The following is a 23399-nucleotide window of genomic DNA, read 5'->3' as shown; positions in this document are numbered from 1 at the left end:
TGAGCTTCTTTATTAAGCATTATTTTTATAACTGCAGTGCATCTCCAACCAATTAAGTAGCAGCCATCAACCCATCTGCAAAACATTAAGTAGCCTCTGGAGCCTTTAGTCTCCTTGTTTGTTTTAAGGAATCCCATCACAAATCACAGAACAAACCATCGTCTTATTTATGAGCTAAGCTTTGGAAATTTTACTCACTTGGTGGACTGCATAATTATGGCAGAGATTGTCTAGTCCTGAGGGATTTGCTCAGTTCCTTGCTAACCGATTCTGCTATTAAAACACTGCTTATAGTTTATTTATGGACTTTGGTTCTTATGTTTTAAGGTACTTGTCTCAAGTTAAATCTCAAATGTCATAGAAATCTTACAGGGTACTTCATTGTAGCCAAGGGCAGCCTCGTTGGTCAGTAACACAGTCGTGAATGCTGTATGTGGAACACAATAGCCTGAATTTCATGGAAGCAATACCATTACCACTCAATTTGCCAGTTCTGCATAAATCTGTTCAGAAGGTATCTTTGCTGTTAGGCAGCCTATTGAATAAACAATAAGAAAAAAAAAAGACACCAGATACGCAGCTTTTGTTGGAAAGTAAAGTTAGGTGTGTTTACTACAACACAACAAGCTCCTGTGATAAGATTTACATTTCCAGAGCGAAGTAGTCTGTCTCTGCTGACAAATTCTGTTTTGCAAACAGAAGCAAGTACCATAAGCCAGAGCGCCAGCAGCATTGGAAGAGCCGCAGTTGGATTGCTCTGCATGTCATTTAGCTGCTAGAGGCACCAAGCTCCCAGCCGTACAAGCGACACGAGTACATCCCTGCTTGCCTCACCTAACGCCTGGGAAAGCAGGGCTGAGATTCTCCCAGCGTGTTTACCATGATCACCACCTGGAGGCCTTATCATTCCTGGCAAGGGCTCCTCTCCTCCCACCGCACTGCTGGGTAAGGCATCTGAAGGAGAGCAGACCTCCCTGCTTCAGGCTCTTGAGAAACTGCAGCACAGAGGTGTGCACTACTCCTGCTTTTCCCCATCTTCGTGCAAACTCATAACCTCCACGCTTCGGGCAGACGATCAGTTTGTTGGCTAGCCAACCGTGGATAAACCTGAAAACATTTTTCTGAAACATATACAAAGGGCTACAACATACAGGGTAAAAATCAATTTCTGTTTTTGCTTTAGTTTTAATTAAATTTTAGATGGCTTTGTTTCACTGGAAATGATGAGAATGAGGTTATTTGTAGGTGGGTAACAACCTTCTGAGAAGCTGGCCAGGCTGCAGCAAGGCAATTCCCTCTCAAATAGGTAACCTACTAGGCTGGATGAAGAAAGGCAAGGACCTCAACGAGTGCAAGAGTTAACTATTTACATTAGGGAATTTTCCTACCTACAGGCTAAAAAAAAAAAAAAAAAAAGCAGGAAAAACACAATAGTGCAACTCAAACAAACGAGATTAAAATTAGGTTTACAGCAAGCCCAGGAATCATCTGCTGTTTTCACTCTGAACTGCAAGGATGAAATTCTGTGCTGTAAAATGCTCACCTCACGTACTGGCCAACTGGCAGGCCCGAGAGCTCTGAATTTATGCTATCTGAGCATAAATTAGCCAGTGCTATCCAACCTGCACTTGTGTAGCTCTGCTCAGCCACAGCTCGGTTATAAATCAGAGCCACGCACACTCGTGGTGTGCACTTGTACCGAGAGTTACCTCTGACACGTGTGGGTCTGCAGCTAACGGGGTGGGAACCTCTTCTGGCAGAGTGCTGTGGGACAGACACAGCGGCCAGAAACATCCACTGGAGTTACAGCTTCAGTCAGCAGGTCAGGGGGCGAATCATCGTGGTCAAACCCTCCTCAGCACGCCTACTCCTTAATCTGCAGCTTGAATTCCTTCCTTATCAATGCGTACAATACCAACACCTATCAAACAGACACATCAAAATAAAAGCCAAGTGCTAGCTGAATAAAGCAGCTCATCCCCAAAATCCAATTTTTAGCACTTTAACTGCTAGGTGTTGTAGGCAGTCTGAGCGTGGGTGTCCCAGCGATGAAGCCCGAAGTCTTCACAAGGCAGCCTGTGTGCAGGGTTCACTGACTGCATGTCCAAACCTCTTCAGCAGCCTTGCCCAAGGTACACCTGGCAAACAGAAGCTTTCTTTTATGTCTGTAAATGAGCTGCCAGTGATTCCAGTCACACAGCAGCCCATCTTGACCTCATATCCTAACAAAGGCAAACTCACTGCAAATGACAATTGCCATGCACAACTGTGTATTGGAACAAGAACCCGTTCAGCTTTCAGAAATTCCTCGAGGAAGACCTAGAACTAGAGCACAACTGTAATTAAATGAATGCCAGTGCTAGCCAATGCAAAATAGAACTTAAAGACCGCTGCGTTATTTAATAAGCTTCTGTACAACTGAAATGGGACATCAGAAGCGGTGCCATTACAATCTGTCCTTTAGCTCCCTAAGCAGGGACATCAGGTGTTCTGGACACCTTCCGGAAGGGCTGCCGAACTGAATGACACTGTTCCTAGACTTGTTGAATAGTAACACTTAGAGATATTTTATCAGCATGTAATCCAGTGTCTTCTGCCAGCCTGTGGAACAGATTTAGATACCCTGAAGTTCCAGTGTTAATACCTAGTACTAAGGTCAAGAGCATCTGTTCCCCCAAGCCAAAGGCATTCCCTTTCTCCCTCCAACACAAATAAACTTTTACCAGTGTTCATACTCCACGTCTCCCTCAGCACTTGAGTACAGGAGAAATGCTGAAAACCAGGTGCACAACTGATTTCTAACAGGGTTTACAAACAAGATCTTGAGCAAGACTTAAACAAAACCTTGAGCAGAAACTTAAGCGAGGAACGGCTCAGTTTCCATTTAATTTAGCCAGTCAAAAGCCGTTTGTAGCATGATGTTTACTGCCAAACACAAAGCACTCGCTGTCTTAAGTATGTTGAGCTTACCACATGCTGAGGCATGGCAGTTGTCAGCGCTGCTCACCGCGGGACTGCAGAGGGACAGACTCGCTGCAGCAAGGACAGAAAGCAGCAGGTAGCAAGGCAGCCGATGGCAGTTTCACCAGGGGAAGCCCATCTTATCACAGGCAACACCTCCAGCTTCAACATGCTCTCGTGAACAAGACAGGCAACAGAAACAGCTGCCCATTGCCAGACCTCAAGAATTAAGAAGAGGCCCAGGCAGTGCTAGCTGGAGTAACTGCACAGCTCTGACCATCAAGTTTTTCAAATTAGTCTGGAAGAGCCTTTTTTGTTGTTGTTGTTTTTGGTTTTGACTCTCCTTGGGCCTTACCTATGGAAAAGGAAGCTGTGAGGCAGTATCACTCACATAACTTCTGCCACCTGAAATCGGAAATTTTGGGGCTGCTGGTTTCAAACAGGTAAAGCAAGGACTTTTAAATGGTTAGATTCTCCTCCCCACCCACCCCCAAAAAGCTCAGTGGAATTGGACAACTGTGTATAGGTGATCCCAACGACAAGTACTGCATGAATTTATTTATTCGTCTTCTCAGACACCAAGATCACCCCATCCTGCAAAAAGGGGAATTTTGTGTTTCAGCTGCAAAACCCCCTGGAGAGCTCCTGCGTTGCTGGACGCCAGGCAGACAGGCAGCTGCAGGAGCTCCAGGACAAAGCAGAAGGAAAGCAAGGCGGTGTTGGTTCCAGTGCTCCCAGAACATCTTGTTTAGCTGGCAGCAGGAAGGAAGATGCTATTCTGCCAGGGAACACAGCATTTCCGCGCACACCACCGCCCCGGTCTAGCACAAAGCAAACAAAACACCCGTGCTTTCTTTTGGCCAGAAACGAAGATATTGCAAACATGGCTACAGGAGAGGATTTGGTGGAAGGCAAGAAAAAGTAGAGAAGTGCTCAAGTGGCTGGCAACTCCAGGTGCCTGGCCAGCCAAAGTAGAAATAAGAAGTACAGGACTGTCATATTTGAATAAAAAGTGGGAAAGGGAGGGAAGTACAAACTGTGTTTAAAGTCGTTGCTGAATAAAAACCTCCTCACTTGAATTGGGCAACCAACATCAGTCTCATAGTGTAAGAACAGTAGATTGTCAGAAGTAGATTTCCATTAAACTGGGTGAGATGTGATAGATCACGTGAAGACCGCTATAAAATCTGGAAGGTGGCTCTGATCTTCAGTTATATTCAGCTATGCTGTAAGACCTGCTTTGTGCAGAAGCCTTAGCACATGCTCCTTCTACATCTCTACAAAAGAAGAATCAAATCTGGGTTTGGCAGAGACGGGCTGGCATTTCCTGCCCAAGCTAGATTAGCAATCACTACAGCTCTGCACCAAAGCATCATTCATCCGGCAAGCACAGCAAAGGCAAAATCGCTTCGTGTATCTGGACAAAACCAGGAACAGCCAAGCAATCCAAAAAGTTTTAAATGAGAATTAAAGCTGTGCAGCTCTTGAGAGAGAGGCCCATAACACAAAAGCAGCTCTTTAGAAGTGTATCTGCTTTCAAGCAGCTCTTCTCCTGAAGCTAGCAAGAGGCCACCTAATTCAGAAAGCATTTTTCCTCCTCTTTTTCCGCCCCCTCCAGACAATCTCTCCTGATCAGGTTAGCATGAATCATCCTGAAATGCAGACGCATGTTACCCAAACACCAGAGAATACAAGATAGCTTGGGAACACCTGGATCAGCTGGACACAGGCTGAGTGTCTAGTGATGAGGTCTTCATTGCAAGCTAGGGAGGAACACGCTGCCAAAGAGAACTAAAAACAAACAACCAAGAGCAGACTAATGACAGAAACAGACCATAAAATCCAAAATAAAAAGTTGAACGTCTTACAAAAGACAACAGCAACAAGTGGCTACAGTCTCTAGAAAGGCCAGATTCAGAAGTGGAAGGGATATGAAACATTTAGCTCTCTCAGACAAGGCAGAAGGACACAATTAATGCCATATGGTCATTAATCAGCAGGTCATGCCCTGGCCTACTCACATCATCTCTTGACAATGTATCCCAAGACATTTCCTTAGTGTTCAGATTGATTTCCTGGGCTTAAGCATCTTGTGATTGAATGACTAACTCCACGCTAATTAGTGAAATTAAACGTAAAAATTCCATAGTAAAATCATTGAATTTATATTTAAGAAAAAAATACATTTAAAAAACTAACAAAATAACTTATTTAGGGACACAGTGGATCCACGAAGCCTACTGCACTTCTGTTCACCCAAGCAAAGACTCTCGATCTGTGGGTGACAGTGGCATTACACCATGCTGGAGAGCAGAACCCTTATGGAGATGTGATCGTCTGCTGCTCTGCAGCTCCTCAAAGCATCCCAGCTCCCTCAGTGACACCTGAGACAGCTCTCTTCATTGAGCAACTGCAGAACAAGGCTGGAGGCTTACTTATAACTCAAGTGCCATAGCTGCAGTTGAAAACCCCTCCCCAAAGTCTTGGAGATGGATAGTGCCAAACAAGAAAGAAATAGAAATAAGGCAAAATGAAGCAAGGGCAATAGACGAGATGAAGCAAGCCTCTCAAGTGCCTAAAACAACTGGAACATCACAATGATTCTTGGGAATCAGGTGCAACAAAAAATGCATGCTTAATCTGAACAGCAATTAGAACCTAATCTTTTTATTATTTTTTTTAATATACATAACCTGAAACCACAGCACTCAATAAAGAAGCTATTAAAAGGATTCAAAAAACAGAACACGATACTAAGGTTGCCATGAAATAATATCAGATCTTGCACTCAAAGATCAAAGAAAGCTTGCTTTCTTCCCCTTCTATCCATTAGGACGTACAATTTAAGTAGAATGAATCAAATAGATGCTGTAATTAAATCTGGAGAAAACGTCAAGTAACATTTGCAAGCATAATCCAATCCCAAGGAAGTTCTAGCAGCAGATTTCTGGATAAAGGTCTTCCACGTCCCATCTATTAAGTCAAATCCATCAGCGCTGTGAGACATCAGGAACTGCACCTGAACAGCTAGCACAGCTCAGCAGGGAGGGCACTCCTGTTAACAATTAACGCTGGAACATCTCCGAACAACACGGACTTTGGTATGAAGATATCACCTTTACTTTCAGCCTAAATCTCAGAGCTGAGTTACGTAATAATCCAGAATTACGCACAAATTCAGATAAGACCACCAGATAATAATGTAAAAAAGAAGCAATGAGAATCTTTTCAGGTCCGTGCTACAACCAATTCAAAATGAAAGCTGTGATCAAGGTTTGTTTATCCAAATGATGTTCAGTGCAGTCAAGCAGTCGCGCTCCGCTCATTGCCAGATGGCTCTGAAATTGATTTTATCCACCTGTAATGCAGAACACCCTCCTGCATCTGGAGCTTAGCACAACCATCATTCTTCCCTCTGCACAGCAGAAGTGTATCTACCAGAACAGGGAAAATTCAAGTATATTTATGCATATATATGCTTTTTTTTTTTAAACCACAATTCTTCAATTTGTTCTAAACAGAGTAAAAGTTTTGCTAAAACGTGAAAGAAGATAGTCTCTTTTTTATTTTGGCCAAAAGTGCATACCTGAATTACCCTGGAGAGCATATAGACTCTACAGCACAGCCTCCTCTACAACATTTGGGCAATGCAACACCTTCAGCAGCCAGCCCAGGTGTCCTTTGCAATCAAAGCCTCACGTTAACCTGGAGATCTTGGTCTGGAAGATGATGTCCTGGGAGACAAGACCATGCACTGGTGGCACTACTGGGCAGCTGCGGAAAAGGCTGGGCACCAACCACTGCTAGGAGCGTGTCCAGCCAGGCGCTTGCATTATGTAGCTCAAACAAGACACCCGGCTCCTCTGTGCCAAAGCAAATCCCCATTTGCAAAACAAGGTGAAAAAGTGGGCCTTGGCAGATGATCACAAGCCAAAACCAGCAGGTTAGCAGCACACATTGCTTTCTAGTAAACCTTAAAGTACTTGGCCTGAGTTTAACAAAGCTGCCCCGAACCTCTGATCTTGTAGGTAGAACAGGGCTGCAGAATGAATAAACTACAGTGAGTCTGAATCACCTCACCCAGCATTTCCACCCCTTAATTCACTCCACCAAGTACGGAAGAGACACACTGTCACCACGACTATCCTAACTCCAAAACCCAACTCCTGCTGTCTTTAAAAAATGTTCTCGTGACATCTTTACAGTCTGGTGAACAAGTAAAGGTCTGCAATTTCCCATCGAGAACAGTTCTGGTAGCCACGTGCAGCCACGATCCAACGGAGCCAAACCACGCAGCACGACTGGGAGAGCTTCTGGCCTCTCCCAGCTGCGATCTCCCCTGATTGAAGCACAAAGCTTCCTTTAAACAAACAACTGCAAGAAGTAGTCTGTGGTGAAGGAGCCACCAAAAAAAAAAAAAAAAGAAAAAGCGGAAAAAAAACAAATCCAATGCCAGCATTTTAAGCATCAAATAAATACCATTTCAGAGATCAGTTTGAAAGATTTTAATTTGTCAAATCACAGCAAAGGTGTGATGGGAAAATTCACATTTGCACTACAGTTAGATGAGGTAAACTGTGGAGAGCGTGCATTTTGCACATTTCCACACCCCTTGCACCACCAGCGTGAAGACCAAGGCTGATGCCTCTGGCACCTGACCCCGTTCCCTGCCAGAGCTCCGGGGGCTTCCTTGGCACAGCAGAACATTGACACCAGAAAGGGAGATGTGGCAGCTTGCAAAGGCACAAAGAGCAGAGCAAAGCCAGGAGGAGCAGCAGAGGCATGCTGCTGGGAGCAGGCAGGAAGGATGGGAACGGGAGGAGCAGAGCTGTTCGGCTCTTGGAAGCTCATCCCCCAAGCGGTATTACAGCAAAGCCACACGCACACATAAAGAGCTGGCCTCAGAACTGTGATGTGGGTTTCAGAGCTCATTAAAATCGCCTCTGAAACAGAGTTTTCAGAGTAAGGTTTCAATGGGGAAGGGAAATGGTCTCTCTGGATCACTCTGTGAAGTCTGCCCCTTCCAGCAACGAGCTCTGAGGCTCCACGTTGTAACCTACCCCTCCTGTGCGCGGAATATTCAGCAATGCCAGGACCTACGATGAAAGTGTGCAAACCGAGCAGCTGTCGGGACGCAAACCACGACTGAGAGGGCGGCCAGCACTGAGGGAAGGAAGAGTCCCAAAGCCCGAGGCAGCTGGCATGCAGGCCGTGACTTCCAGAAGCAGGAGAGGATAGCACACCAGCAGGGTGCTGCTGGGGCGCATCCCGGAGCCCCTTGTGCTTGCAGCATGAGAGTGAGCACAGCGGGAATTTATTTTGTGCACGCCCTCCCAGCACAGAAAGTTATGTCTGGCCAGAAGGGAAAGTTAATTTGGTCGAGTTGTGCAAATTCTGAACGCTAAAAAACTCTGCCAAGGTATTGTCCAGGCAGCACAAGGCACAGCTACTGGCAAGTTCCTGCTCTCCAAAATCACAGCCAATCAAGAGCCATGCAAGCTCTTTGTGGCTTTATTTATTTGCAGTATTTTTAGTCTGTAGAAAGAGCAACAGCTACATAGGTAGAGCATAAAGGCAAGAATTGTTCTGGCTTGGGGAAATCAGACTCTAGACACATCATGACAGATGTCCTGCCTTAAATAGCAGCAGTAGCGTTCCAGTACTTGACAGCCCAGCTAACACTCCAAAATAGTAGAAAGTATAAAACATTAATGAAGATGATGTGATAAATCAGTTTCCAACAAGTAGCCTGCTCTGCAAAGCAAAAAATCGTTTTTATCACCACTAGCTTGAGCAATTTGCGACACCCACATCCATTGTTCTTTCATTAAAAAGAAAAAAAAAGAAGAATGGGCTGTGTAATTTGAGTTATACTTTTGACAGTGGAACAAAAAGGAACAAAATTAGGGTCCAGTTCTTAGGTAACAAAGAGAGGTTTAAATTAGATGAGGTCTGAAAAAAATGGTCATTGGAAATCCAGAATAAGGATTAAAACAGAAAAAAAAAAGAAAAAAAAAATGAGGATATTGAGAAGATCAGGTCATACTTCAGGATGAGATAAACAGCACTGAACACCCAGAATTAATCAGTAGAAAGCATAAAGAAGAAGAGGGAAGCTCAGGATATTTTCAGGGAACTGACCAAACACATAATTTTTCAAGCCACCAGAATTTGAAGCTCCCAGCCTGCAGTATGCTCATCTCTCACTGATGCCCCGCTGATAATTGCACACACACGTTGGCCAAGTGTTGCCAAAGAGTGTGCACAAGCACGTGTAAGCGTGTGTGTGTGAGCACACGTGTGCATGCATCCATGTGTGCTCCCTGCGTCGCCCTGACCCAGAAGCCACCCAACCACAACGGGCAATTTCCACGTGCACCAGTCTCAGAAACCCCAACAAAGCACCTCAAACACAATGCTCCATTTAAGACACGTTCGCTTGCCACAACCGTCGTCTTTAGAGACTTCAGGGGGTAAAAATAATTGAGCAATAAAGATGGTCTCGAGCTTGTAGGTATTTGACAGGCATCCAAGCCACAGCAACGCGCCCAGCGAACACGAGACTGCAAACATCTGAGCAAGTGATCTTGTGTTTATCAAAACAGTAGAGTTTCTCACAGCAGCTCCGTACCCAGAACACCAGAACATTCTGCACAGCTTTCCTACACAGAACTAATGCCTGTTTTACAAGGGCTAGAAGTTTTCCACAATAAGAACTTGTGGTTTCCTGCTCAAGGAAGAATGCCAATTCATACCAGCTTGTTCATGGAAAAAGTTTTTTTGGGGGCTTCCTTGAGCAACCAGCTTCTGTAACACCAAGATTGCTTGCTTTGTTTCAGCAGACCAGCACAATTATAAGTGCTCATGTCAGTCGTTGCATAAAGGAGGTTTAATTTGGTAGCATTTGTTTTAGTGGAAGGATACAGTCTACTTTTACACCATGACAGCACACGTTATGTTGCTCCACCAATTCCACAAGAAATCACAATTCCTGAAGACAGTATTTAAGGTGTTGCTTCTCTACATTGCATTTGGAGAGATTTTTTGGCCAGACTGAGGTTCAGCAGGAAAGCACTCGGATGCAGAGCTCCCTTATGCCACATATGCCTACCTGCCTTTTGGTTTCAGCACCTCGTTCCCAGCAGACACCTCCTGGCAGCCCAGAGAGAGCACGTCCAGCTCTGCCTGAAAGATTTCTTTTAAAAGGCTACTAGGCTGAGTTTCCAGCAGTAGGACACATGAAACAAAATCCCAGCTTGTTGTTGGAAGACAACTTGAGTTCCCAAACTAGGGAATGGCAACGTACAACTCACCTGTAAGGTTTCACCTGCCACCTCCCTGCCCACACAGATCCCCTCAAGTTGCCTGTGCCTGAGCATCCCAGCAGGACACAAGGCATTTTGCATCTCAGACATTAAGTTTAATTGCAGAAGTAATGTCCAAGCATCACCCTCAAACTGCAGGTTTTAAGAACGTGCAAGGCATACCTAGCAGCAGTTAGTTATGCTACAGTTAGCTTTTATTAGCGCCAGCCCCAGCAAGTTGTTTATCTGGGTACAATGCCATTTAAATTCAAAGTTAATTTTATTCACAGCAATTTTATTTCAACCTGGACGGATTAGGCTTGCATTCCATACCAGGAATCCATATAAACAACTTTCCATACTCCAGGCTTTTGCTTGGAGTGGGAAGCCAGAACAACTTTACTGCCAACCCACAAAAACAATACAGAATAGGCAATTGCATGCGAGTTGCAAAGGCAAACAAGCACCAAATATTATGGAGACTGGATAAACAAGTGTAATGAAGAATAACCAAACCCCTTGTCTGTCAACTCTGGGCACTCCACCACATGACAGGAAGAGGACAGACAACATATTCTGTACTTAAGCCTGTGCTGGGGTTCCCCCAGGTCTGAGGAGAGGTGCACGGGGTGAGCAGGACCTGAGCTCGCACGTGACACCACGGCCGGGGTGTTTACAGAGTTCTGGGGAATCTTCACTCCATGAGCTTTGCAAGGATCAGGCTTCGTACAAACCCCTTTGAAGTACTATTTGTCATAGTACATACTTTAAGCCACAAATGACAGAACACCCTAATGTAATTTAAGCCTAAAGCCAACAGTGTAATCTAATCAGGAATACATAAATTAAGTAGCCTTCTGGAGTGAGGTGGGAGAAGCAGCAGCAGCAGCTTTTTTTGCATGTAACGCCCCAATGCCGATTACAAAGGAGAGAACAGTCTCAGGAGGGGCTCACAAACAATGCAAAGCATCTAGAACATGAAAAGCTATAACAGGAAACCCTAAAAAGATCAGAGAATTACACCAGATCCTTACTGATAGCTGTTACCTCAGGAAATATATTCTCTTTTCTTTAGTGCAGCTTTCGCTTAAAAAAAAACTTCCAAACTCCTGAATCTTCCAGTGATGGAGACGGTTGTGTATAACTGGACCTGTGGTGCCTTACCCAGGGCTGCTCAGCTATTATGGGGCAGGCTCAGGAACCGCAGGAGCTGTGAGATAACAGGCACCCAAGCTCGCCACTGTGCACATCAAACCACGGTAAGAGCTGCAATAACCTGCCTGGAGAGAAACAAATCGCTGAAGTTGGAGATGACAGCTCCCAGCAAACACCACCCTGAGGCCTGGGGAAGCAGCTCTACCTGCCACTGGTCTGTTGCTGATCTTAAATTAATACATTCTGTATATTTATTTTTTTTTTAGTTTCAGAGAGCAATGGAAGAAGCAGCGGAGTGAGGCAGGCGAAGCTGCGCTTACCACTAGCTGTGCAAAGGAAATTATTAACAACAGCAAAAGGAAGCAAAGGTTGAAGGGATGAACTCAAGTTACATTTTCAGAACAGCAATTTCCGGGCTGCTGGAAATGCTGCTCTCCTGTGCAGTCCACAAGGTCTCCTCCTCTGCTAAGCCTTACAGTTGCCAGCTTTCCTGGAGTTGGAAGGCACTGCATGGACAGACATGTCTTTAAACCGGCTGGGGAGCCAACTTAAATGTAGAGGAAACTTTAAAATAAATATTTTCCCCTTTAGGGGATGGAGCAAATTTAAGCCAATTTAACAACACTGGCTGAACCTTTCATTTAAAAGGAAATTAAGAGAGACAACAACATGCTTTCAGCAATGCTCTTTTTTTTTTTTTAATGTGTCTCCAGAACTTCCACCAATTTTTATAGTTAAGAACAATTTTCAGAGGTGGGTGAGGGAGTAATGCCTTCTTTTTGCCCCATTCCCTTGAACACATCTAGCAAGTTGGTGCCATTGAAAGTCTCATCACTTGGCTTCCCACCTCCTTCCAAGAAAAATAAATAATTGTTTCTCTTAGAGCCGTTAATAATTTAATACCTCTTATCAATCAGATATTCTCTTCTTTCTCTGCTCAACTGAGGACAAACCAGCACCCTCTTACCCTTCTCAAGTTCCACTCCTCCATGTCCATTCCCTCTACTCACTCCAAAGAGGTTTATGAATTAATCAAAAGCACTTTAAAAAAAAAATAAGACACATTTCCTGACCCCATTCATCTGCTCTCATCCATTGCCCACTCATCCTTCCTTGCCCTCAGTATCAAACTTGTTTTTCTCTGTTTTCAAAACATGAACATTTTTGGAACACTTGAAAGTCTGCTTTTCTAGATGAGAACTCATTACCTGTTTTCTGAAGAGCCATTTCTATATGGTTACTATACCAAGAACATGCATTCATTTCTACATATTTTCCTGTAGTAACTACACGTTTTAAGTTAGGGTCAATGTAATGACTCTGCTCAGCTAACATAACTATGTATCTAATATGATCATTTCAAGCTATTGGTCTGTACTTCTGCTACGATTTCAGACAAATACCGGCTTAGTATTCCAACACAGAGCCTGAAAGAGTGATTTTCCAGAAGATAAGAGCAAGCATTTTGCCAAAGACAGACAGTATTTTAACTTCTTTTAAGACACTAGCATTTGAACAGCAAAGTTCAAAATCTCAGCAATTTGGAAATACAAACCATGAGACTTCTTTTTATGTTTATTTTTGTTTGTTTGTTTTGTTTTTACATGGCAATGCTTTATTATTAAGCCAGAGTCATCCTCCTATTAAACACGAATATTACTTCAGTCATGTTAACATGAACACAAAAGCTATGACCATCTAGGACAGAACAGGCCTGGAAAAAAAAAAATGGCTAGGAAGAAAAAGAAATTTATCTACAGCCACCTCAAAATGTCCTCGCTGAATAATAGGGTGTTCAAAACAGTTAAAACAGGTAACTGAGAGCCTGGGGCACTGGCAGCCTTTTCTGCTACCCACAGTAAGAGCGCACAAGTCATTCCCTTCACCATTCCACGATTCACAGCCAGGAAAAATCAAATTTATATTTTTAAACTACAAACTGCATTCAGTATGCTTTCACTAAAGTGCTTGATTTATGCCTTTGTAGGGGGTATGAAATACTAGCTAATGAAACCATCTCTAGCTTCTGAGAAGTTTGCTTTATTACACCTTAACGCTCTCTTGCAGCAACCAAGGATACACGCTTTCTTAGCCAAAGTTTCAAACTGACATTGTAAAGCAGGTTAAGTGGTTAGAACGATAACTTTGGGCACTAAATTTATTTTCTCCCTTCTCCAAGGGTGCCTGAACTTACTCTGTTCAAAACTTTTGCTGAGGTTCACCCCATGAGCATAGTCTGCCTTTTGGCTTCTCTGCCTCCAGGGACGTAGTCACAGACTGACAGGTGGAGGAAAGAGCACAAACAGCTTTCCTGGAGGCTTCCCATCCCTTACACCACAGGAGCAGCAGGCTGGGTGGAAAGATCCAGCAGGCAGGACGCAGATGAGGGTCCCTCACCCGCAGGTACCAGGCGTTTCAGAGCCTGCTCCCTCCTGACAGCTGATCCCAGCAGTGCTGCCACTGAAACAAAACTCGTTTCAAGACTAGGTAAGTGAAAGCCTTGGCTGACAGCAGATCACAAGATGCCTCGGTAAACTGAACATTGTTCAGAGAAGTGGGGAAACAAAAGAGCTGTTGACATAGCTGTAAGGGGAGCCTTTTCATGCCCTGCTTCTTTTAGATTAGTTACTACCACAGACACGGGATCTACATCTCTAGGTAAATACTGCCTTATTTCATATTGGTGCCAAATCTATAGGAAAAGACTTGTAAGCAATCAATGCAACCAGTGGCAAAGAAAACATCTCATGACAACCTTGGTGTAGCAAGAACAGTCTACTTCTGCTTTAAGTCCTTAGATGTAGTGAAGGGGCTCACGGCACCTAGCATGCAAGAAGAAGTCAATTTTATCTCCACTAATACTTAACACCAGAAAAGCAAATGCAGCTACAGTTGCCTGTGCTAAGCAGCTGGCAAGCTCAGAGATGGAAAAGTTGCGGAACAGCTGGGGAATGCGAGACCCTTTTGAACAGGCTGCTATGTGATCCAAAATAATGGTACATGTTTACACACAACACAATGGCAGCAACAGCCAAATGCAGGTCTGGCGAATGCACCACAGCTGCTCCTTCCCTCAGACGAGGCACAGCCAGCAGATACAAAAGAGTTCATATTCACAAAAATATGGCTTTCATCTTAAAAAGCAGCAGCTTGGTTTCCAAAATAGACAGCTGGCCCTCCAACTGGCCTAAACGGTATGGTATTCTGTATTAGAAGTTGCCCTTTAAAACAGGTCTGGATTAGGGTCGTAGAGCTTTCCAAACTTCTGCCGCTTTACCACCAACAGTTACCAAAAATGCTTTATTCAGACTAACAGGCTGCCATCTAACCTTTAAAAGTTTCTCCCATTACAGGATTTTCCAGCTAGTGCCAGGAAGACAGCAACATACAAACGCTTAGTACAGGCGCTGACTGCTAAAGTTAGCTATTCACTTGAGAGAAGTTTAAATAAACATGGGCCATTTCATGGCTTTTTTGCACTGTTCTTGCACATTAGTGTTGAAGTAAGTTGGTACCTGAAGACAACACATCCCCCTGCCTGCACCTTGTTTACTGCTGGCTGTGCAATGCCTGATAACGTGTTGCAAGGAGGGCTGCCTGGTTTCACAACTGCCATCCGAGTACATGATTTTGTACGTGACCTTGCACAAAAATTGCATCACCTCAGTTCAAGTGATCTTCCCAGTTTTCAGGTCTCAGAAGCGAAGTATCAGTGACAACATCTTTCTTGCTCAAGCCACGCCATGATTAACTAGTGCTAACAAACTGGCTACTATTTTATACCGTAACTGTAGCACTTGTAATTATGCTAGGCACCAAAACAGTTAGCAGCGGATTGAGACATTCCATTACATCTTGATTAGAAACAGTACAACTCAAAGGGAACATTTTTTGAGTGAGCAAAGGAGACAGCATTGAAAGGTTTCCTCTTTGACTTCCTCTGCACATAACTATTAAGGTTAAAATCCCAGTTAAGAGCTATCCAGAGTATGACAGTTAAAACTGGACCAAGACAGCTGTCATAGCAACAAAAACAGATGCAAGCACAATTTTTAACCTCCTTCCCTTTTATAAAGAAAAGTGCTACTAATAGCCAACACAGAAAGGATTTGGAAATAGGGGTTGTAAGACGCTTTTAATTGCCACTCTGTCAGTGGCAAGTGTGTGTCTCTGCACACTTACCAAAAAAAAGTGCCACATCCCTACATTTCAGTTTCAGAATTTCTAGTGAAATCCTTCTGTGAATTAAGCCCTATTTCTAAGAATTTCCTCATATAAATAGGACCCATGTGCTCAATAAGGAAGGAAAACAGAGTAGCGCCTTGAATCACAGTTCCAGACAAGATATTTCTGGTAGCAAAATACTGTCGTGCTACAGCGTGGTGCCCTTCCTGGAGGCAAAGCAGTAACAGGCGTGCTACCCTCACACCGTGACATTTGTAGGGGTAAAAAGACAGATTTGCTCTTCCAGCTGCACTTGGTGCTAGCCACACAGCTGCTAGTACTGCCACGCTGTGGAAGAGGCAGTGATGTCTCCTGTCTCCAAGGGACTGACATTGTTGTCAGCCACAGACAATGAGACCGAGTGCACCTTCAGCAAGTTTGCCGATGACACCAAGCTGTGTGGAGCAGCTGACACACTGGAGGGGAGAGATGCCATCCTGAGGGACCTGGACAGGCCTGAGAGGTGGGCCTGGGCAATCCTCACAGGGTTCAACACGGCCAAGCACAAGGTGCTGCACCTGGGCCAGGGCAATCCCAAGCATAAACACAGGCTGGCTGGAGAATGGATTGAGAGCAGCCCTGAGAAGGACCTGGGGGTGTTGGTTGATGAGAAGCTCTGCACGAGTGGCAATGTGTGCCCACAGCCCAGAAAGCCACCCGTGTCCTGGGCTGCATCAAAAGCTGCGTGGCCAGCAGGGGAGGAAGGGGCTCTGCTCTTGTGAGACCCCACCTGGAGCCCTGCCTTCAGCTCCGGAGCTGTAAGAAGGCCATGAACATATTGCAGCAAGCCCAGATGAGGGCCACAAAGATGATTTAGGGGCTGGAGCACCTCTCCTATGAAGACAGGCTCAGGGAGTTGGGGATGTTCAGCCTGGAGAAGAGAAGGCCCCAGGGAGACCTTATAGCAGCGTAAAGAGGGCCTACAGGAAAGCTGGGGAGGGGCTCTTTGTCAGGGAAAGGTTTTAAACTGAAAGAGAGTAGATTTAGATTAGGTATTAGGAAGAAATTCTTTATTGGTGCCAAGGCACTGCCACAGGTTGCCCAGAGAAGATGCAAATTCTTCATCCCTGGAGTTGCTCCAGGCCAGGCTGGATGGAGCTTTGAGCAACCTAGTCTAGGGGGTGGCATGCCTACCCATGGCATTGGGGTCGGAACTGGATGGGCTTTAAGGTCCCTTCCAACCCAAACCATTCTATGGTTCTAGGACCTCAGAATGAGCTCTAGAGCACCATCTTTTTCTCCAGTTTTGAGCCAGGTTTGCTATCCAGACTCATCCAGCTTTGAGCCCACCCCACTACTCCAGTGTCTCTGAAGTCTTGTTCTGAAAATAAAAAAGTAAAAATGAAAGCAAGAACAGGATATTGGAATGAGTTAAGACATCTGTGAAGCTTAGCACAGTTTGGCAAACAGCTGATTTTTAACAGTTACAAGTAATGCACTGAGTCAACCAGCATGAGCAAGTGATCCGGACCATCCATAAATTGCACTGAACCTCTCCCAATTTACTCTCCATGCTTACCATTAGGGATTACTCTTTCAACCAAGACAGATCATAATCCAGGGAAAAAACACAACACCGCTCCAGTCTCTAAGCTTTTTTGTCAGTTATTCTCCTGTAAACTACTTGCTGCTTTAAAAGAGAAGGTATTTATCTTAAAATTCCAGCGCTGTACTTACCAGGTACAGACAAAATAAGTGTACTTGGAAAGCATTCTTTGCTACCACCGCTCCCCTTCTTTGTAGTCAAGTCATATACTGCAGTTCATTTCCATTGAAAGACCTATTGGGGTGTGCTTATGTCTATCAGCAGAGGTGCGAGTTTCCATCTTTCAAAAAGTTCTCTTTAACAAGCATTTTACACATTCAGCTCTTTCACAAAGCAATTACTGTTGTTCTTTACTATGGAGGAAGTAGGCAAACAAATCATTTAATACGACTACACAAAGGTATTATTTAAAAATTATTAGGAGGTACATCCACACCAAAGTTTGCTTGCCATAACAAAGATTTCCCTACCATGTAGATCTCCTGACAGCCGTGTCCCAACAGGCTCTAAATGGCTTATACACATACCAAGTATTGTTCAAAGCAGACTTGCTTTCAGCAAGATTAAATACCTGTTCAGTTTGAACTGTCCCAGTGCCAGGATAAACTACACTCGACCAGTTCAGACAGTTATCCCACCAGGCACCAGTGGCCTTTGAAACTCCCAGTACCCCAGAATCTGCTGCTTCTGGGAATTTTGCCAGGAGCTGTGGGATAGCTCTCCGCTGAAGACATTACAAATTAAATATTTTAGAAGTGTGCTTGTGTTTACATGGAGCAAGGCTGCAACAGTTCAGAATATGAGTCAGCACGGTTTGCATCCACACAGAACTGAGCAGCGCGGTTACAAACTAGACGTTTTCAACAGAAACAAAGAGCGAGAGACGATTCCCCCAGCGGAATACACTCCGGCTGCACCTCGCAGAATGCAGCGATCACGTGCAGGCAGGAATTTTGCTCAGAACCTCACTGCTCGAAGGCACGCGATTCCCCTGTAGTAATTTCAAAAGTTTCTGTGCAGAACAGACGCTTCGGTCCTGCCTCCATCGGTGAGGTTAACAATGATATCACGGCCGGATAAACTGACAGGCACGCACATCCACACTAGGATGCAGCTTTTTAACTCTTATCTGCCTCACTCAAAGCGAAAGCTGAAACACACTTCCCATCGGGACAGTACAGAGAATAACTGAACGCATCTCAGCTCATTGATACAATAATATCCAACAAAGTCTCCGGGCAGATAAACAAAGAGCTGCAACAGAGCGAACTACTCCGGTGCACCCCACGCCGTTACCTACGGCGGATGCACGGAAGGACCAAGCCAACACCCTCTTACCGAGGCCTCAAGGGGCTCTGGAGCCCCAAAAGGGTCAGGCAAGCTGCATGCCAGACCGGGGGAGGATTCCTGGCCGCAGGAGCAGCTGTCAGGGCTTTGCTGCAGGAGCAGAGCTGAACCCACTGCCCCTGCCTCCCGGCTCCACCACGGGCCCCTCGGTCTCTCGGAGGCGTGCTGCACACCAGCACCGCTTCTCTGCGAGCAGAGGGGAAAGCATGGACCGTGCGTCCAGGCAGAGGCTGTGGGACCCCCGGGAGCTCTGTCTGCACCCAGCCTGAGGCCGGCAGCTCCTCGGCTGGAGGTAGCCCCGAAGCTGCTGTCATCAACCCCACCGGCAGCGTGAGCCTGTCAAGGGAGGCTGCCCCTCCACAGCCGCTTTTGTTTTCATTCTGAGCGCAAGAGATAGAGATAACTGCAGGCTGAGAACATTCCCCACTACGACAGAGTTTGGTTCGCCCCTACAGAAACCTGCGATAAAAACAACCCCCGGGGACACTTCCCGTGGGCTATGGGACAGCCGTGCCCCCCAGCAGCAAGCTACCCCCGGGTCATGAGATGCCACCTGAGCCCGGAGCGCTCAGTGCCACCACCGCCAGCTGCCGAAGACCTAAAAAACCCCCAAACCGAGCGGCCAACTCGCGCTTCCCACTCACACCCCCCCCTTTGCGGGACCCCCTCCACCTCCCCCCCGCAGCGCCCTGCCCCTGAGCCACGTGCGGGGGCACCTCTAGCAAGCGGGGCACCCTGCAGCACCCTGCAGGACCCTACAGCACCCTGCAGCACCCCACCCACCGCTGCTGCCTGCCCGTTCCCCCATGCACAGCACCCGTACCCCAAAAAGCCCCCCCGGCGGGGGTCCCGCTGCTGCTGGGGCACGGCTCCGGGGGGCTCCGGGGGGCTCCCCCCGCTGCTGCCCGCCCCCGCTGCCACTCACCTCGCAGCCCACGGCTCGGGGGCAGCCGCTGCCTCCGGTGTCCGCGCCTCCTCCTCCTCCTCCTCCCCTTCCTCCCCCTTCTCCTCCTCCTCCTCCCCCCCTCCCCACGCGGGACGGGGCCAGGCGGGGAGGGGGCGTGGCCAAAGCGGGGTTAAGCCACGCCCCCTCCCCGCCTTGGCCACGCCCCCTCCCCTGCGCGCCCCCCGCCCGGCTCGCTCCCGCTTCCGCGCGCCTCCTGGAGGCGCTGCCCCGCTCCTTAAAGGGGCCGCGCCCCTCAGAGCCATGCCCCCCTTCCCCTCACGTTCCCCTCGTGTCTCGTTAGTGCACACGCAGCCCCTGTGGGTGTGCAAGTGGCGGTACAGGGTGCCCCTGTGGGGTCTGCAGGGGTGGAGCCCCCCAGGAGCCCCACAAAGGGGCGCCTCAGACAGCCCCCTGCCCACCCTGCTGCCGGGACCCCTGTGGGGCAGGAGCTGGGGGTGCAGGAGGTCATCGCCCCTCCTGAGGGGAATTCAGCCCATTGTCCTGCCTGGCTGTGCTGGTTCAAAATAAGGCATGGTTAGGAAGGTGGAGGAAACACCTACAATGTTGTAGACCTCACCTAAGTATCATATCAAAGGTGTTCGTCCAGGGTGAGCAGAGCACCCGAGTTCTCTGAGGCTGAGCAGCCCAGCAGGCATCGTCCCCAGTACCATTTCAGTATCGTCATTAGTTCCCTTTTAGTGTCATTCTTTTTATTTTAATCCTCCACTCGCTCTAATCTTTGAGTTTAGGCAGTTCCCTAAGTGTGTTACGTGGAGGATGAGTCCTGCTTCGCTCGTTCAGGTCTTATAAAGCAACCCAACTTATAGAGCAACCCAAAACATGACCACAAAACAAATTACCAAAAGGGGATTCGTTTGTAGGGTGTGTTAAACCTGGGAGCCCAGGCAGAGAGCACATGGGATGAGGCAGAGTAGCTCCTTCTCTTCCGTCAGTTGCATACACACGAGCAGAGCTGACTTCTCCTCCTCATCCTCACAAAGCCTGTGCAGAGAAGCAGAAGGGAAATCTCCAGGTGTGGAAACACACTGAAGTGAGGCAAACCAGAGAAAGTTCACATCAACACCCCAAGTGTGTCTCACAAGGCACGCTACAAAATATCTGCAGCACTCCAGCAGCTCTGCGCCCTTGGAGGAGATCTGAACTGAACACTGAGGGCTTAGCTCGAAACACTGCTGGGCTTTATAGCTCTGTGGCAGGGAGGATTTTCTTAATTGCAGGATAACGATGTGGTGCGGGCACATGCCTTTTGCCTAGTGGTTATGAATTATTTTGTGCAGCAGATACATGAAACCCACATCAAATAGAAAGCGTAGACGTGTCATTCCAGTCTGGGTGAGGGAGAGGAGAAGGAAGGCTAGCACAGAAAGGAGGGCAGACCAAAACCGTAGTAAGGCTCCAAATCCTGGACTGAAAAGTGACCTTGAAAGTATAACTTATCCTGCTGCCTTTCAACACAAGTCATGTCGTCCTATTTGAAACTATGAAAGGCCTTCGCTTTCCCTAAGGATAAAAAGAGGCAGCAGCTTCTCACTAAAGTCATCAAGGTTTAGAGATGGAATTTTGATCCTGTTAAAAATGCCCTGTAAAACAGGCCTGAGAGGATTGTCTGAGTGGGAAAAAAAAAAAAAAGTAATTGAATATTAAGTTTGCTTTTGTTGTGAGTGACACAACACTGTCCTTATTTATTTTCAAATATCTGAATGGTTTCTTGATGGAGCTTTCACAACCAAAAACCTGCAATCCATTTACCAAGAGCTCCGTTTTTACCCCAGTTCAGATCTGATTTGTCTGGATTTAGCTTTAGGCACAGTCCCTGCCATCCTCTGCCAGAGGTTTTTCTCCTGCAGACTTAATCCATGATCCAGATACATGATTATTTAAAATTTACATTTAAAAAGGAGTAAAAGATTGATTGGAATTCCAGGGGAGGAGAGGGAGGCACAATGATATAGTGGAATCTTTTGTTCCCAGCAGAACCAGGAAAGAATTAAGTTTATTAAAGAAACGTAATTTGGGTCAGACCAAGCATCTTAATCCATGTCAGTTTAAAAGATGATTTTCCCTATTTTTTTAATGTTAGGCACAAGCACTTTTGATTTATGATGGGAGTCAAAAACATCTGTACTTTGGGGCACAAGCAAATGCTTATTTAAACAATGGGGCTGCCTGGGGGGTTGATATAGGGAAGAAATGACATTCTTTTGCAAAGAATTCAGTGTATTTCACTCCGTGCTTTGTTTTGAAAAGTACCCTGCAGAAGACACAGTGACTCAATCTATTTTAAAGGAGTTGGGCAACTTTTACCTTTATGTGATTGGTGTGACCACGAACAAAGTTGTCACTGATGAAATACTGTTATTGTCTGCTTGCCTTTGAGTGAGCCATGTGAAAAGAATTGGTCATCTCAGTCACACTGGCAGCATAGAAGTATTCACATCTTAAAAACATTTGGAAGTGGTTGGTAGTCTGAGGTCTTGTCTGCACTCAGGATTAGCTCTGATTTCAGGAGTTATTGTAGCTCCTGGTACAAACCCACTGTAGATAAAGCAAGCTGTGATGTGCCCTGACATCTGCGCCATTCAATGGCTGATACGGGGCTAGTTCTAACAGCAGATGAGGTCGATGCAAAGGAACCAGTTTCTGAACAGTTTCCTGCCCCAAATCAGCTCTCATCATGTGCTGAAGTAGTTTATTTGAAGTTTTTTGGGGGGGAAAAAGTGTTGGGGTCTATCAGAAGATGACATCTGTAGCATTGTTTTAAGTTCTACCCTACACTGGGTGGAGATTCCATCTGTAACCAGATGCCGTGCTCCATATGGATCGATATGATTAGAAACAGGCTTGAAAACAACTCTTAGCTTTACTAGTCAACTTCCCAGACTTCAGTAAGCCAGATCTGTGAATGAATGTTGTGCCCGCTGCTTCTTTTAAGTCCATGAACTCAAATCCAGGCATCTCTACGCTTAAGGGACTTTCTTGCCAAGCTGTGGGACTGACCTCTGTAGCTCAACACAGTCAATGTACTACGACAAAGATGTGCCTCAGTGTAGAGCCCAGCATAAACTGTTAATGTCAGCAAAGAGGCCAGAGGGGAGAGGCAGAAATATGTCTATTCCTGCAAGGTTTCCACATGTGGAGAAAGCAGAAAAAAAAAAAGTAACAATCTGCATTTCAACTGCTTTTCTAAATGAATGCATTCAACAATGTGGCAGGCTAGTAGCTTTCTCTTCCTGCCTAAGGCCATGCCAAACTGGAGTGAGGAAGCCTAGGGTCTTTTAAAAGAAGGTGTGAAAAACTCAAGGGCAAGTGTAGAATTTTAGAAAACAGCCAAAGCCTCTGTCCACCCTCAGAAGAGCAGAATGACAGAGCTCTGGCAGCCATTGCAGCCACCACCGATTTATTTACGAGTTCCTGGAGTCAGTCCAGTGTAATTATGGGCCTGAACTCCAGATCAGATTCACTTGACATTTGAGAAAGTCTGTGGAAAAACAGTAATAATAAACTGATAATAACCATCCGTCTCATAAGCAACAGAAAATAAAGGGAAGGGAAAGGGCAGGTGGGGAGAGGGGAGGGCAATATAATCCCAAAAAGATCTCCTGCTTGTCAGGAGATACTTTCAGCGTATAACCCCTATATATTTTCTGAAAGGAGCTGCAGAGAATTTTGGAGCAAGTCCTGAATCATGTCAGTGCTATTGCAATTACTGCACTGGAAAAAATGCAAACGGTGGGTGCGAAGGAAGCTGGGATAGGTTGGGGCAGCAGTTTCTTTTGGTGGAGCGGATAGTTTGTGGCCCACGTGGCATCTATCCAAGCATGTTCATCACCTAAATTACGTTACCATGAAGCCATTGGCTTTGTAAAAAGATGTTCGAAGAAAACTATGCTGTAGC

The 23399-nt window shown here is 46.0% G+C and overlaps 1 protein-coding gene across 12 annotated transcripts in view; it reads right to left on the bottom strand.

Moving 5' to 3' along the window:
• Positions 1–19592, bottom strand: part of SVIL (supervillin) — a 137793-nt gene extending 118201 nt beyond the window's left edge. For 10 of the 12 annotated variants that reach the window (XM_038175027.2, XM_072033739.1, XM_072033741.1 and 7 more), the window contains exon 1: positions 19463–19592. The gene's annotated coding sequence lies outside the window, so the exon portion shown is untranslated. Of the gene's footprint in view, positions 1–19360 lie in introns of all 12 variants that reach the window. The other 2 variants (XM_072033738.1, XM_072033752.1) reach the window with 2 other exon arrangements.
• Positions 19593–23399: the final 3807 nt, after the last annotated feature.

Source organism: Anas platyrhynchos, chromosome 2 (genome assembly GCF_047663525.1).
Source record: "Anas platyrhynchos isolate ZD024472 breed Pekin duck chromosome 2, IASCAAS_PekinDuck_T2T, whole genome shotgun sequence".
NCBI classification, from domain to species: Eukaryota; Metazoa; Chordata; class Aves; order Anseriformes; family Anatidae; genus Anas; species Anas platyrhynchos.
The sequence above is the reverse complement of the archived record's forward strand: the minus strand, read 5'-3'. Positions and strand labels throughout refer to the sequence as shown.